Source organism: Eumetopias jubatus, unplaced genomic scaffold (assembly GCF_037043125.1).
Source record: "Eumetopias jubatus isolate StellerSeaLion01/CBP00866 unplaced genomic scaffold, mEumJub1_p1.0 scaffold_2, whole genome shotgun sequence".
Lineage (NCBI taxonomy): Eukaryota > Metazoa > Chordata > Mammalia > Carnivora > Otariidae > Eumetopias > Eumetopias jubatus.
In genome coordinates, this window is record NW_028274808.1 from 27566948 (window position 1) to 27579670 (window position 12723).

Consider the following 12723-nt stretch of genomic DNA (forward strand, 5'->3'; position numbering starts at 1 on the left):
TATAACACTGTGTAAATTTAAGTTGTACAGTATGTTGCTATGACACATTTATATATTGTAGTATGATTGCCATTGAAGTAATAGTACCTCTATCACATCACATAATTATCATTTCTTTTTGGTAGTGGGAATAATTCAGGTCTAGTCTCTTAGTACGTTTGACAATTAAAATTCAATATTGTTGTCTATATTCACCATAATGTGCATTAGCTGTCTAGGACTTATTTATCTACTAGCCGCAAGTTAGATAACATTTTTGAAATGAAAAATTATAGAGGTGGAGACAGTGGTTGCAGGGATTAAGGAAGGGGTGGGAGCAGGAAGGAAAAGGATGTGCCTATAAAGGGAACCATGAGGGACCCTCACAGTGGTAGAAATATCCTGTATCTTGATGGTATCAATGTCAATGCTCTGGAATGAAATACTGTGATTGTTCGGCAAGGTGTTACCATTGGGGGAACTGGGGAGAAGTACAAAGATCCTCTCTGTATTTCTTACAATCGCATTACAATCACAATGATCTCAAATTAGAATTTAACAAAAGCAAAAGTGAACAAAACGAACATTTCCAGACAATTAGGAAATTTTACATGGGCATACCTCAGAGAGATTGTGGGTTTCGCCCCACACCACGGCAATAAAGCAAGCCCAATGAAGCTTTTTGGTTTCCCAGTGCATATAAAAGTTATGCTTATACTATACTGTAGTCTATTAGGTGTGCAAAAGCATTATATCTAAAATGATAATGTACATATCTTTATTTAAAAACACTTGATGGCTAAAAAATGCCAACCATCATTTGAGCTTTCAGCACCTCATAATCTTTTTGCTGGTGGAGGGTCCTGCTTTCAGTTGGTGGCTGTTGACCCAACAGGGTGGTGCTGAAGGTGTGATGGCCCTGATAATTTCCTAAAATAAGACAATGATGAAGTCGGCCTCATTGATTAACTCTCTCTTTCATAAATGATTTCTCTGTAGCATGTGATACTATTTAATAGCGTTTTACCCACAGTAGAGCTTCTTCCAAAATTGGAGTCAATCCTCTCAAACACTGCTGCTGCTTTATCAATTGAGTTTATGTCATATTCTAAATCCTTTGTTGTCATTTTAACAATCTTCACAACCTCTTCACCAGGAGTAGATTTTGTCTCAATAAAACACTTTCTTGATTCGTGGCAGCGGCGGGCGTGGAGTGAGGAGGAGCGCGGGGTCTCTCTACCAGTGTGGTAAAGCCCCAACGCCCTCACCATGGAATTCCAGCGTCCCCCTGGGGGTAAGACCGGGAGTGGAGGCGTGGCCTCCTCCTCCGAGAGCCACCGAGACCGCAGGGAGCGCCTCCGGCACGTGGCCCTGGAGATCATCGACATCAACAAGGACCCATATTTCATGAAGAACCATCTGGGCTCGTACGAGTGCAAGCGGTGTCTGACCCTGCACAACAACGAGGGGAGCTACCTGGCACATACCCAGGGGAAGAAGCATCAGACCAACTTGGCCCGGCGAGCCGCCAAGGAGGCCCCCGCCCAGCCAGCGCCAGAAAAGGTCAAGGTGGAGGTGAAGTTTGTGAAGATTAGCTGCCCAGGCTACAAAATGACCAAGCAGAGGGACACGGAGATGGGCCAGCAGAGCCTCCTCTTCCAGATTGACTACCGTGAGATCGCCGAGGGCATCATGCCCCGCCACCGCTTCATGTCTGCCTATGAGCAGAGGATCGAGCCTCCTGACCGGCGCTGGCAGTACCTGCTCATGGCCGCCGAGCCCTATGAGACGATCGCCTTCAAAGTGCCAAGCAGGGAGATCAATGAGGCCGAAGGCAAGTTCTGGACTCACTGGAATCGGGAAACCAAGCAGTTTTTCCTGCAGTTTCTCTTCAAGATGGAGAAGCCACCAGCCCCACCGAGCCTCCCTGCTGGGCCTCCTGGGGTGAAGGGGCCTCCTGGGGTGAAGAGACCCCCACGCCCCCCCTGATGAATGATCTGCCCCCCTGGCCGCCTCTGCCAGAGTCTTTGCGCGCACCACCACCGGGAGGCCTGCCTCTGCCACCCATGCCGCCCAGTGGGCTTGCACCCTCAGGGCCTGCAGGCCCTCCCCAGCTGCCCCCCCAGCTCCCGGTGTCGACCCCCAGGCACCAGGGGTCTGCCCCCCCAACATCTGGGGTCCACCCGCCAGCACCAAGAGTCCACCCCCCAGCTCCCGGGGTTCACCCCCTGGCACTGGTGGTCCACCCACCAACATCTGGGGTCCACCTATCTGCTCCAGGTGTCCATCCTCCCCCATCTGGGGAGGTTGGGGTTCTGAGGTTCACCCCCAGGTCCCAGGAGTACATCCATCAGCTCCTGTGGTTCACCCCCAGGTCCCAGGGGTGTACCCTCCAGCTCCTGCGGCTCATCCCCAGGCCCCTGGGGTCCACCCGCCAGTGCCTGGGGTCCACCACCAGCCTCAGGGATCCACCCCCAGCCTCCTGGGGTCCACCCTCCACCTCCTGGGGTCCACCCATAGGCTCCTGGGGCCCATCCTCCAGCTCCTGGGGTTCACCCCCAGCCTCCTGGGGTTCACCCCTCAAATCCTGGGGTACATCCCCCAACTCCCATGCCCCCGATGCTGAGGCCCCCACTGCCCTCCGAAGGCCCTGGGAACATTCCTCCCCCTTCCCCTCCCCCAGCCAACTGAAAGGCAGCCCCTTCTCCAGGCAAGTCTGGTGTCTTTTCTTGTGTTTCCTTCAGAGCTGAGTTTGGTGCTTTTGTACGGGACTATGTAGTGTCCCCACTGCTCATGAAATGCCTCTCCTGAGGCCCGGCTTGCCAAAACAACAACAACAACAACAACAACAACAAAAACACTTTCTTGGCTCATCCATAAGAGGCAAACCTCATCCATTCAAGTTTGATCATGAGCTTGCAGCAATTCAGTCCCGTCTTCAGGCTCCACTTCTAATTCTTATTCTCTTGCTATTTCTACCAACATGAGTTGCTTCCTCCCCTGAAGTCATGAACCCCCCAAAGTCATCCAGGAGGACTAGAATCAACTTCTTCCAAACTCCTATTCATGTTGATATTTTGACCTCTTCCCGTGAACCACAAATGTTCTCAATAGCATGTAGAATGATGAATCCTTCCCAGAAGGTTTTCAATCTGCTTTGTCCACATCCATCAGAGGAATCACGGTGGCAGCACTAGCCTTACAAAGTGTATTTCTTTCTTTTTCTGATACCCAAAATAGTTTTATTTTAAACATTTACTAAGTTTAAGTTGTGCTAACTTCTGATACATAGAAATGTGTATCCATATAACTATGCTATATGTACATACATATATAAATACATACAAACATAATTCATATCCATAGTAACATTTTGAGCTTTACCCATGAAATTAATTTCAATTTGGGTCAAATATTTCATCTTTTACAGTAAATCTAATCTGTTCATGAGACTCTTCAATCCCTCTGAGGGAGGACTGGGATATGGTAGTGGGGCAGTCAGAACTGCCCCCAGCCCATACCGGGTGCCTTGTTACAACTTAGAAAAAAGGAGCCACATCTTCGGAGTCAGAGACACAGCCAAACACCAATAAACTCGGCTTGAGGAGTGAAGCCTGGCAGGATTTCAGCTCTCACTCACTGTCTCGTGCCCTTGTCCCAGCACAAGTGGGCAGCCGTCCTGGAGGTGGCTACTCAGTGGTGGTGTGAGCAGAAAGGGGTAATCAGGACCCCCTTGCACAGCTCTACTCCTTGCTCAAAAAGACTGATTGAACTTGTCTGGCTGAGTTTGGTCAGACAGGGAGTCCCTACTTCTTCCAACCACTTCTGTTGATTTAGCTGAAGAGGGAGATCGCCTTGATAGGAGAAGACCATTTCCGTGTTCAAGTGCGCACATGGCTATGTCACATCCAAGTGGACTTCCAAGGCTTAATCTTAAGAAATAACCCAAGGTTGATTCTTGATTCCTAAAACTTAGGGTGTCAAGCTGGCTTTAGAGGAACTATGCAACTTCTCTCTTTGAAGTGTCCTTAATCTCCAAGTATAAACCATAAAGAAGGCCTGTTCCAAAACTACTAAGATGAATTCATCACTTGGAGTGGGAGCTGAGACTATTGCTCTCTGAGACTTGGCTCAGCCACCTTCAGGCTGGGGTGGTGCGGGGGCTGGGGGAGTCTGAAGGGAGGAAAGAGGAACCAGTGGGCAATCTCTGGGCTGCACCCTCACCCCAGACCCGCAGGGCAGAGGACCATGGCAGTGGGGGGACACCCCAGCTGGATGTGTCTGCAAGACAGGTGCACTCAGTCCTGTACTCTTGAGGCTGGCTATGAGGGCTCCCCAAAGTATTTCTTAAATAATAAGACCTGAAAGTCGAAATGATTGCTTGATCCACAGGCTATAAAAGGGATGCTGTGTTAGCAGGCATGAAAACAACATTACAATAATAACCTCAAAGATCACTGATCATAGGTCACCATGACAAATACAAGCATTATGAAAAAGATTTAATAGATTGCAAGAATTCCCAAAATGTGACACAGAGACACAAAATGAGCCAATGCTGGTGGAAAAATAATGCCGATAGACTTGCCTGATGCAACTTCGCCACAAACCTTTGATCTGGAAAAAATGCAGTATCTGAAAAGTGCAATGAAACAAGGTATGCCTGTGGTTCCTATAAATATTTTTAAAGGAAGTCAGCTCTAAATTCAATTTATCTCTTCCTTCAAATTCTAGTGGGCTTGAGCAGATGTGAGAGCTTCAGCTCTACCCTGAAATGGGCTATGACTTAGCATCTAACGGGTTTCTATGTCCATAGCAGAGTGCTGGGCTCTCTACCTGCCCCAGGCATTGCCCCTGTGCTCAGGTTGGCTACCGTCCAGATGGACAGGCAGGCTCAACGTCTGCAATTAGAGAAGCAGAAGGAGTCCCCTTTGTCCTTAGGTCCAAGCAACCTTCTCCGCTCCAGCTTCCCCAGACAGCCCTCCCTAGGCATCAGAGGTTCATTGACTGCCCCCCGCAAAGGCACTCATTAAGAATGCTGACAGTTTGCTTTCCACTTGGCTGTCAACTTTTTGTGCGTGTGCACTATCTTTAAGGGTGAAGTTCAGCCCTTCCTGCTGCACACTTCATCTCTATTAAGAGATACTGAAATTGGAATGGTGGTCTCTCCCAAGATGGGTTTTGGGGTACTGAATTGCCACCAGGAGGCCAGAGCAGTAACACATGAGAGTACTTATACTCTCCCCAGGAGGGGAGCTGGGGGGACCCTCAGAAATAATTGGAAAGCGATCTGGGGTTGCGTAGCCAGCAGAAATCATACATTTGAGCTGCTGAGTCTATACTTGTATCCCCATGGCTCTCCTAGGAATAAAGGCGCGAACTTGTTATCAGATTGTCCAGAGTCTGTGGTCCTTAAGGGAAACAAACATAAAAGAGGTCAGAATCATGCCATGGGATCTTCCCTAATACCTAGCTTAGCGGGGCCAAGACTCCTTAAGAACGTTCCAAATACCAGCTTCTGACTCTCACTTCTCCACCATATACATCTCGATCTGACATACGGATTTGCTTCCAGGCCTGTGGTGACACCGCTTTTACTCCGACGAGCCTGCTAACGACTCTAGGTCATTTGCCTGTGCTTGGATCTCAGCTAGGTTGCTTGGATACTTTCATTTCCACACCCCTTAGCTGGTTTTGGCTTCCCTACCATTGACTCCCAACCAGCCCCATCTCAATGAAACCCTTGGCTTGGCAATGCCACAGTGAGGTGATTCCTGGAATCTCGGGCCTGTGGTGTTTACACACGACCTAAGAAACCGCAAATGGGCTTCTCTGGCAAGATGGCCTTTAAAATTATTGGAGCCTCTCCCAGCCAACATGTCCTTGTGATCCAGCTGAATATTCTTGTTACTTCAGTAGCAGTGCATGCTCTGTCCTCTACCAGGAGCTCTGCTGGTCACTCTCTAGGACCTCAGCCTGCCTCACTTCCTCCCTTAATTCTAAAGGCCCTACTTCCCAAATTGCAAAAGCTCAGACACATTATCACCCCTCTCTAGTCCAGTTGTCTGCGAAATTTCTGATAACAATATCTTACCAGCAAAACGATTTTGATCATACTTCCCCAATAAACTGATATACTAACCTTTACATTAGAACAGTATTAACACTGGAAATTTAAAAAGGACAAGACGAGGTAAAGAGCAGAAATCTGAATACATTTTTCTTCCACCCAAGTGGACCATTCTATGTCACACACCTGGGAGGCCATGGTTCTAAACTGCAAAGCCCAGTGGTCAAGTATATAAGTCTTTTAACAAGGGCAGCTAGCAGGTGCCATGTGGATATTTTCCAAAGAAAAATGTCTACAGTGCAAAGAGCTCAGGTCCCCCTCTTCAGGATGTTGTGAACCCCACTCTTCCATTGTAAAGTCACCATCAGGATTAAATCCTTTTAAGAACATTCCAGGTCAAATTCTCATTATTGCTCTGCATGTTTATTAGTGAAGACCTCAGAGTTTGGGGCAAAGAAAAACAGTATTATGGGAGAATTATGGAATTTAAGAATCTGGATACAATTTTTTCCAAAGGGGAGTTTAAAAAATAAAGAGAATGGTGCGTTTGCACAGGCTTCACAGCAAAAGCTAGGACTGGGCCTCTGGATGCTGGGGTCCACTTCAGAGATAGCAGTACTGACAGGGTGGCAGGGGAAGCAGAGTATGATGGCAGAGAGGGAGCTCAAAGGAAGGTTCTGTTCCGAGAGCTCAGCAATATTAGCTCTCAGCTCAAAGTTGCCCCTTAAAGCATGTGAGGCTATTATTAAGGGTTTTTTTTTAAATATATTTGGATTTCATACATATTTTCCAGAAACCCGTTACCCCAAAGCAAGGACTGGTTTGCTATAATTTTTTTTTAAATACTAATTTGATGAGCAGCCACAGTATCTCATTGTCGTTGCAGTTTGGACTTCTTTTATTATTTGCATGTTGAATATTTTCTCATATGATTTTTTTGTCATTTGCATTTCCTCCTTTATGAATCATCTGTTTATATCTTTTGCTCAATTGTCTGTTGGAGCCTTGGAGTTTTTTCCTTGTCAATTTCTGGTGATTGAGATTTTATATAATGAGGGTATTAAAGAGTGTGTGTGTGCTTTGTTAACCAGTTGACAAGGGCTCCTATGAATTTTCAAGCTAAACAGCTATTCTATTTTGGTTGGAGGGGGGAAGAGAGTCAAACCAAGATAAGCTTTTGAACTCAGCTTCATTTCCAGCAGAAAAGGAAAGCAGGATTTTTAAAGTGGCTGAACAAGAGCAATTTTCATTCTCTCTTGGTTTGAATGAGCTTCCTTTCTCTTTCTCTCTCTCTCTCTCTCTCTCTCTCATGAAATAGAAACTTCTTTTCTGTTTATTCATCCAGTTGTGGCTATCGGCGGTAATAGCAAACGTCTATTGAGAAGCAACTATGGACCAGAACCTGAGGCACTTGCAATCGGGACATTAAGGCCAATACAGCAGTGTGATTTAGACAGGGCCCCTCAATTCTCTTTAGAAATACATTTGCAAATCATTTTGATGAAAAGGATGACAGCAGCATCGGGATCTTCAGAGTCTCAATGGGACACCGCCCCTAAGCTCCATTGTCTTGACTTGATTAAACTGGGCGGGTTCAGAATTCTGCTCCTGCGCGCGCCTGGCTCCGCCGCGGTGAACACAGGCCGTGAGCCAGTCGTCCTGAATTCCTGAGCAAGCTGTGCAAGATTCGATTCGTCTCCTCTGCTTTGCCAGCTGCACCGTAGGAGCCAGAGCCCCGCGCGATGGAGCCTCAGGACACGGCCTCCCCAGTAGGGAAACTGAGGGGCAGGAGGAAGGAAGAAAATCCTCTGGAACTCGGGACTGGAAAGACTGGGAGGAGGGCGCGTGAGGACTGGAGATCCTGGGGCAGCACCCAGAGCCAGGAGAAGGGATTCGGATTTCAGTCCAGCCGGCCAGGGAACGGAGCACCAGAGGACCTAAGGCTGGAGTTTCTCTCAACCCCTCATGTTTCGCTTCAGGAAACAGCCTCGAGAGGTGAAGTGACCTGCTTATCACGCACAGTGCGTGGGAGAGAGAGGACATGACCTCGAGTCGCCTGAGAACACTGCACTGCCACTCAAGTATCATGCCATTTTCCTTGAACCATTTCCTTTTCACATTCCTCGTGGGGTTGGAAATGAGCGTGTCACGTTTTAGAGCCAGCAAGACCCGCTGAGCACGTAGAAGTTTCTGAGTGCAAATTTATTGAGTGAAGGCCTCCTTCTGGGCTTAACTAAAGGCTTCCAAACCAAGGCAATCTAGGCACAATTTCTAGGTTCTTGGGCAAATTACTTGGCCTGAGTCTCAGTTACCTCTTCTGTAAAGTAGGGATGATAATTGTACCTCAGAGGGCTATTTTGAGGAGTAGGGTAATTCACATAAAGTCTCTGGCTCACCAAACATTGCTCTGCCACTAGCTAGGGCTGACAGAAAAGGAAACGAAGACCGGAAAATTAAGCAATTTGTCCCAAAATAACTCATTCTTGAAGGTGTTGCTAGGACTAAAACCTGACTCTTGGGATGCTGGGACGGGCCCTCTCATTCGTCTATATTAGCTCCTATTCACTATGACTTATTTTTCCAGGGCCCAAGAAAGTCATCAATTAGAACTTTAGGATCTTGGTTATTAAAGAAAAATTCATAATAACCTCAGGTAGCTGTAAACTACTGTAACCCAATGTCCGTAGTAAAATATTACAAGTCTTCAGGTGTAGTGAGCCCTGCCAGGTCAGAAAAAGACAAAATCTTGTTGACCGAAGACACCCTTGAGAGCTGGAAGAGGGCACTTGCATGGAAGACCGAGGATAAAGGCAGAAGACATTTGAGACACTGTCTCGGAAGATGTTCTTGTTGCTCCCGCTACGAGCTTTATGGTTAAAACAAAGCTCTCCACCTCCTTGCGCCTGGGTCCCTGCCGTGTGGGGTCCGGAGAAAGTATTGGCTGAGATCTCACCTGCTGAAAACAAATGAAAACAAACCTGGGATTCATCTTATAAAGATCATTAGGTCTGGGCAGTACTTTGGGATACTAGTGAGAAGGAGCCTTTGGCTCCGGTTTCAATTTAGGGAAAGAAATTTGCTAGCTGACCGCTGGAATAGAAAAGGATCTCGTGAAAGTCACTACATTAGGAATGGCACAGCTCCCCCTGAGTTCCACTGTTAACATTATATCTACAATGGCGTGAATTTGCTGCTAAAACCAAGTGTTTTCTTTGCAAGCAGCTTCACATCCTTCATGTTCCCTTCCCGAAATTTGTGCTCAGGAGAACCGATTCCCAAAAAGGAACCCACATTTCTATTGTTACTACGGCAATGGAATTTTTGACACACAAAGGGAAGAGTGCCCCCTAGTGGAAATATAATCCAATCAAGCAACCAAGCCCACCATTAAAAGCTGTTGGACAGTGTTCATGTTTAAGAAATGTTTCGTAAAGCCCTCTTCCAAAAGTCGTTTGTGCTGCCAACAAAAATGCATATCAGGCTTAAGCTTCTAACAAGGAAATGTGCCTTGTTATGAATTTTTAAAAAAAAATGAAAACCAGATTCATAATTTGGATTGGAATAAAGAGAAGACAGAACATAAAAAGGGTCAAGAGTTAGGAACATAGGGGCGCCTGGGTGGCTCAGTCAGTTAATCGTCTGCCTTTGGCTCAGGTCATGATCCCAGGGTCCTGGGATCGAGCCCCAGGTCAGGTGCCCTGGTCAGCGGGGAGCCTGCATCTCCCTCTCCTTCTTTCCCTCCCACCACTCAGGCTCTTGCTCTCATTCTCTCTCTCTCAAATAAATGGATAAAATCTTAAAAAAAAAAAAAAAGAGTTAGGAACACACAAGAAATCTGGCATGAAAAAAGAGGCAAAGGCCAGAACACAGACAAAGAAAGAAAGATGACATGAAAACACATATTACTTCTTGGTATTTTTCTTCCTTAATTTTATTGAACTTTAATTCTTGACCCAAAATGCTTTATATGGAGGGAAATGTCTTATTCTAGAATAATCTCCACGAAAGACTGTTTTAAGAGGAGCACCTTGTATTACATTAGATGGACAATGACGCCATTCCTAATAATGAAGCAAACCGCCCAAACCACGCCTGATCTAACAGAGAACAGACGTTCTAATTCCCATTCATGTTGCGCTTGAGGGCTTTCAAGGGGGAAAAAATGCATGTGGTGCCAAATGAGAGCTTTGACAAGTGAGTGAGGGGGAGGCAGTGATGAATGATGGAAATCCAAGTCCCGTATGGCTTCATTCTGAGTGAAGGGATGACCGGATTCCCATCAAGGTGCTCTAAGTACAGTGCCGGACTGGTGACTTTAGGGGCTGATGGATGAAGAGTCTATTCTAATTGTCATGTGTTTATAGTAATGCGTATTAGAAAAAAAATAGAAGTGGCATATCAAATCCATGATTTTAAGGATACTATTTTTAACATGAGGCTGAGGTGTTTTTTTTTTTTTTAAAAAAAGTGAGTTATTTTAAAGACATAAATTAAATAGATAATGAAAGAGGTGGAAAGGAGAGGTGGCAAAAATCGTGAGTGCTTGAAATCACTGAGATTCAGAAAACACCAGCGCCAGTAAGTGGATTGATACCATTCAAATATTTCTTCTCCCCTCCCTGGAGAAACAATAGGCTGCTCCCTTCTCATATCTAATCCGTCTGTCTTGCTTCTTTAGTTTGCCCTGCTCCTGTCCTTACCTGACACATCCCTGTTGCCCCGAATCAATTACAGTGTTAACGTGCAGGACGGTCCTCCTTCTCCGGGCCCTATTCAAGCAGTCATTCCTCAATCGAGGTCCAGCTAAGGAGGCATCTTAGATAGTCCCCAGCAGCTTATAATGAAGGAATGGACTCCAAATTGGGCATTCTCCCTGGATCTTCCTGCCTCTCCACCGGCATGCCCCCTCCACCCCGGTCCTTGCCCCAAGAGAAGGGCTGGGTGCCGGCGACATGCTCCATGGCCTCCGGCAGTGGGAAAGGTGGGTTCCTGCCCTGTGGACGTGCAGAAAGCAGCTGCTACAGTCTCGACTCCTCTTTTTTTGGGGGGGCAGGATCCCCAAGAAGACTCCGCCGACAACACCAAGGTTAGGCAGAGCCGGATGTGGCTACACTGAGAGCTGTGATGAGAAGGGCCTTTCATCTCAGCCACCTCAGGACATTCCCCCCACCAGCACCCTGACCGTGGGGGCTTGGGCCTGTCATCCGGGGCTCATTCTAATTCAGTTAAAAAGCATTCCACATTCTATGAGATGACCTCAAAGTGGGTTCTTATGTCATTTTCCCTTCAAAATGTCATTACGGGAATGCAACTGGATACCTAATCCACAGTATCTCGTAACCAATAAGAGCCCCTTTGTGTCTGGCTGACCTTTTCCACAGTTTATGTTTTGACTGGCCACCATTCTTCCACTCTGGTGCCAGGGCGAGCCTCTGCTGAGTCAGCCAATCAAACCCCTGAATACTGAAAAGGTCAGCAACCCACTGGGCACGAGGAGAAGCTAGAGCTCCTCCCCACCCCACCCCCCATCAGAATGGACAAGACTCACTACTGAGGACAGATCAGCCAATCTGGATAATATAGACACTGGTACTTAATGCTTTCATTCACTCCTCTTAGCATCGGAGTTTGAGGGCATATCCTCAGTGGGATGCTGGTAAATACTTGACAATTGGCTCTGGGTGGAAAGAGTCCTGGTTTGTAGCCTTAGCCAATTTCTGTGGTAGAAATTCTCCCAATTTCAAGCTACCAACGTGATGTCAACAGACTCGCAAAATCCCTGAAAATCTAACAATCAGTTCTTGCAAGTCTGTTCAAGCCTGCTGTGCACACTACGGCATGTACCCCTTCTCTCTCTCTCTCTCTCTGTGTATGTATGTGTGTGCGCTCGAGCGTGCACTACAGAGTTCCTTAATGGCGCATGGCACCATGTGTTGAGAACACTACTACTTCTTTTGGTTGGTGCTAGCATCCCCGACCTATTCCCTCATCTTCTCCTGAATCCTTCCTTTTCTTATCCACTTCCTCAGGTTTTCAAAACTCCTCACACTCTCTCTACTTTCTCTGCGGGTTCTCATCTTGCACACACCTTCGGGCCAAGGGGAACTGAAATAATACATTTCTGTGACATTATGTCCCTCATTCTGTGATGGCTGAAATGTGGACAGAGCTGGGAACAAGCGAGTTAGGGACTCCACAGTCGCTGCAGGCACAGAAAAATTATAAAATATAAAAAATTATCGGAGGCTACTAACTGGATATCCAAAGCTGAATAAGACACAATCACTGCCTTCTAAAAACTAATGGACAAATGAGAAAATGGCAAATAATGAATTGATCACTAACATTATTCATGCCCCATGGTGAGGTGCTGCCTTTTCTAGGTTCTGATTAAAAGGGAATGTTGGGGAGGGTATGTGTTGTGGTTAGCGCTGGGTGTTGTGTAAGACTGATGAATCACAGACCTGTACCCCTGAAAGAAATAATACATTATATATTAATTAAAATTTTATTTTTTTAAAAAAAAGGAACAAACTGCCTGCCTCAATATTTTGCTGGTAAAGCCATCACTCAATCATGGCAGCCCCCAACAAATAGGAGAGGAATAGGGATCTAACCCTTGCTATTTTTATTTTTGGAGACACAATGAGGCAGACGGTTCTGGAGGAAGTCAT

At 46.5% G+C, this 12723-nt stretch overlaps 1 pseudogene; it reads left to right on the forward strand.

Annotated features, from left to right (window-relative positions):
- Window positions 1-1248: 1248 nt before the first annotated feature.
- Window positions 1249-2670, forward strand: LOC114196813 (splicing factor 3A subunit 2 pseudogene; annotated as a pseudogene).
- Window positions 2671-12723: the final 10053 nt, after the last annotated feature.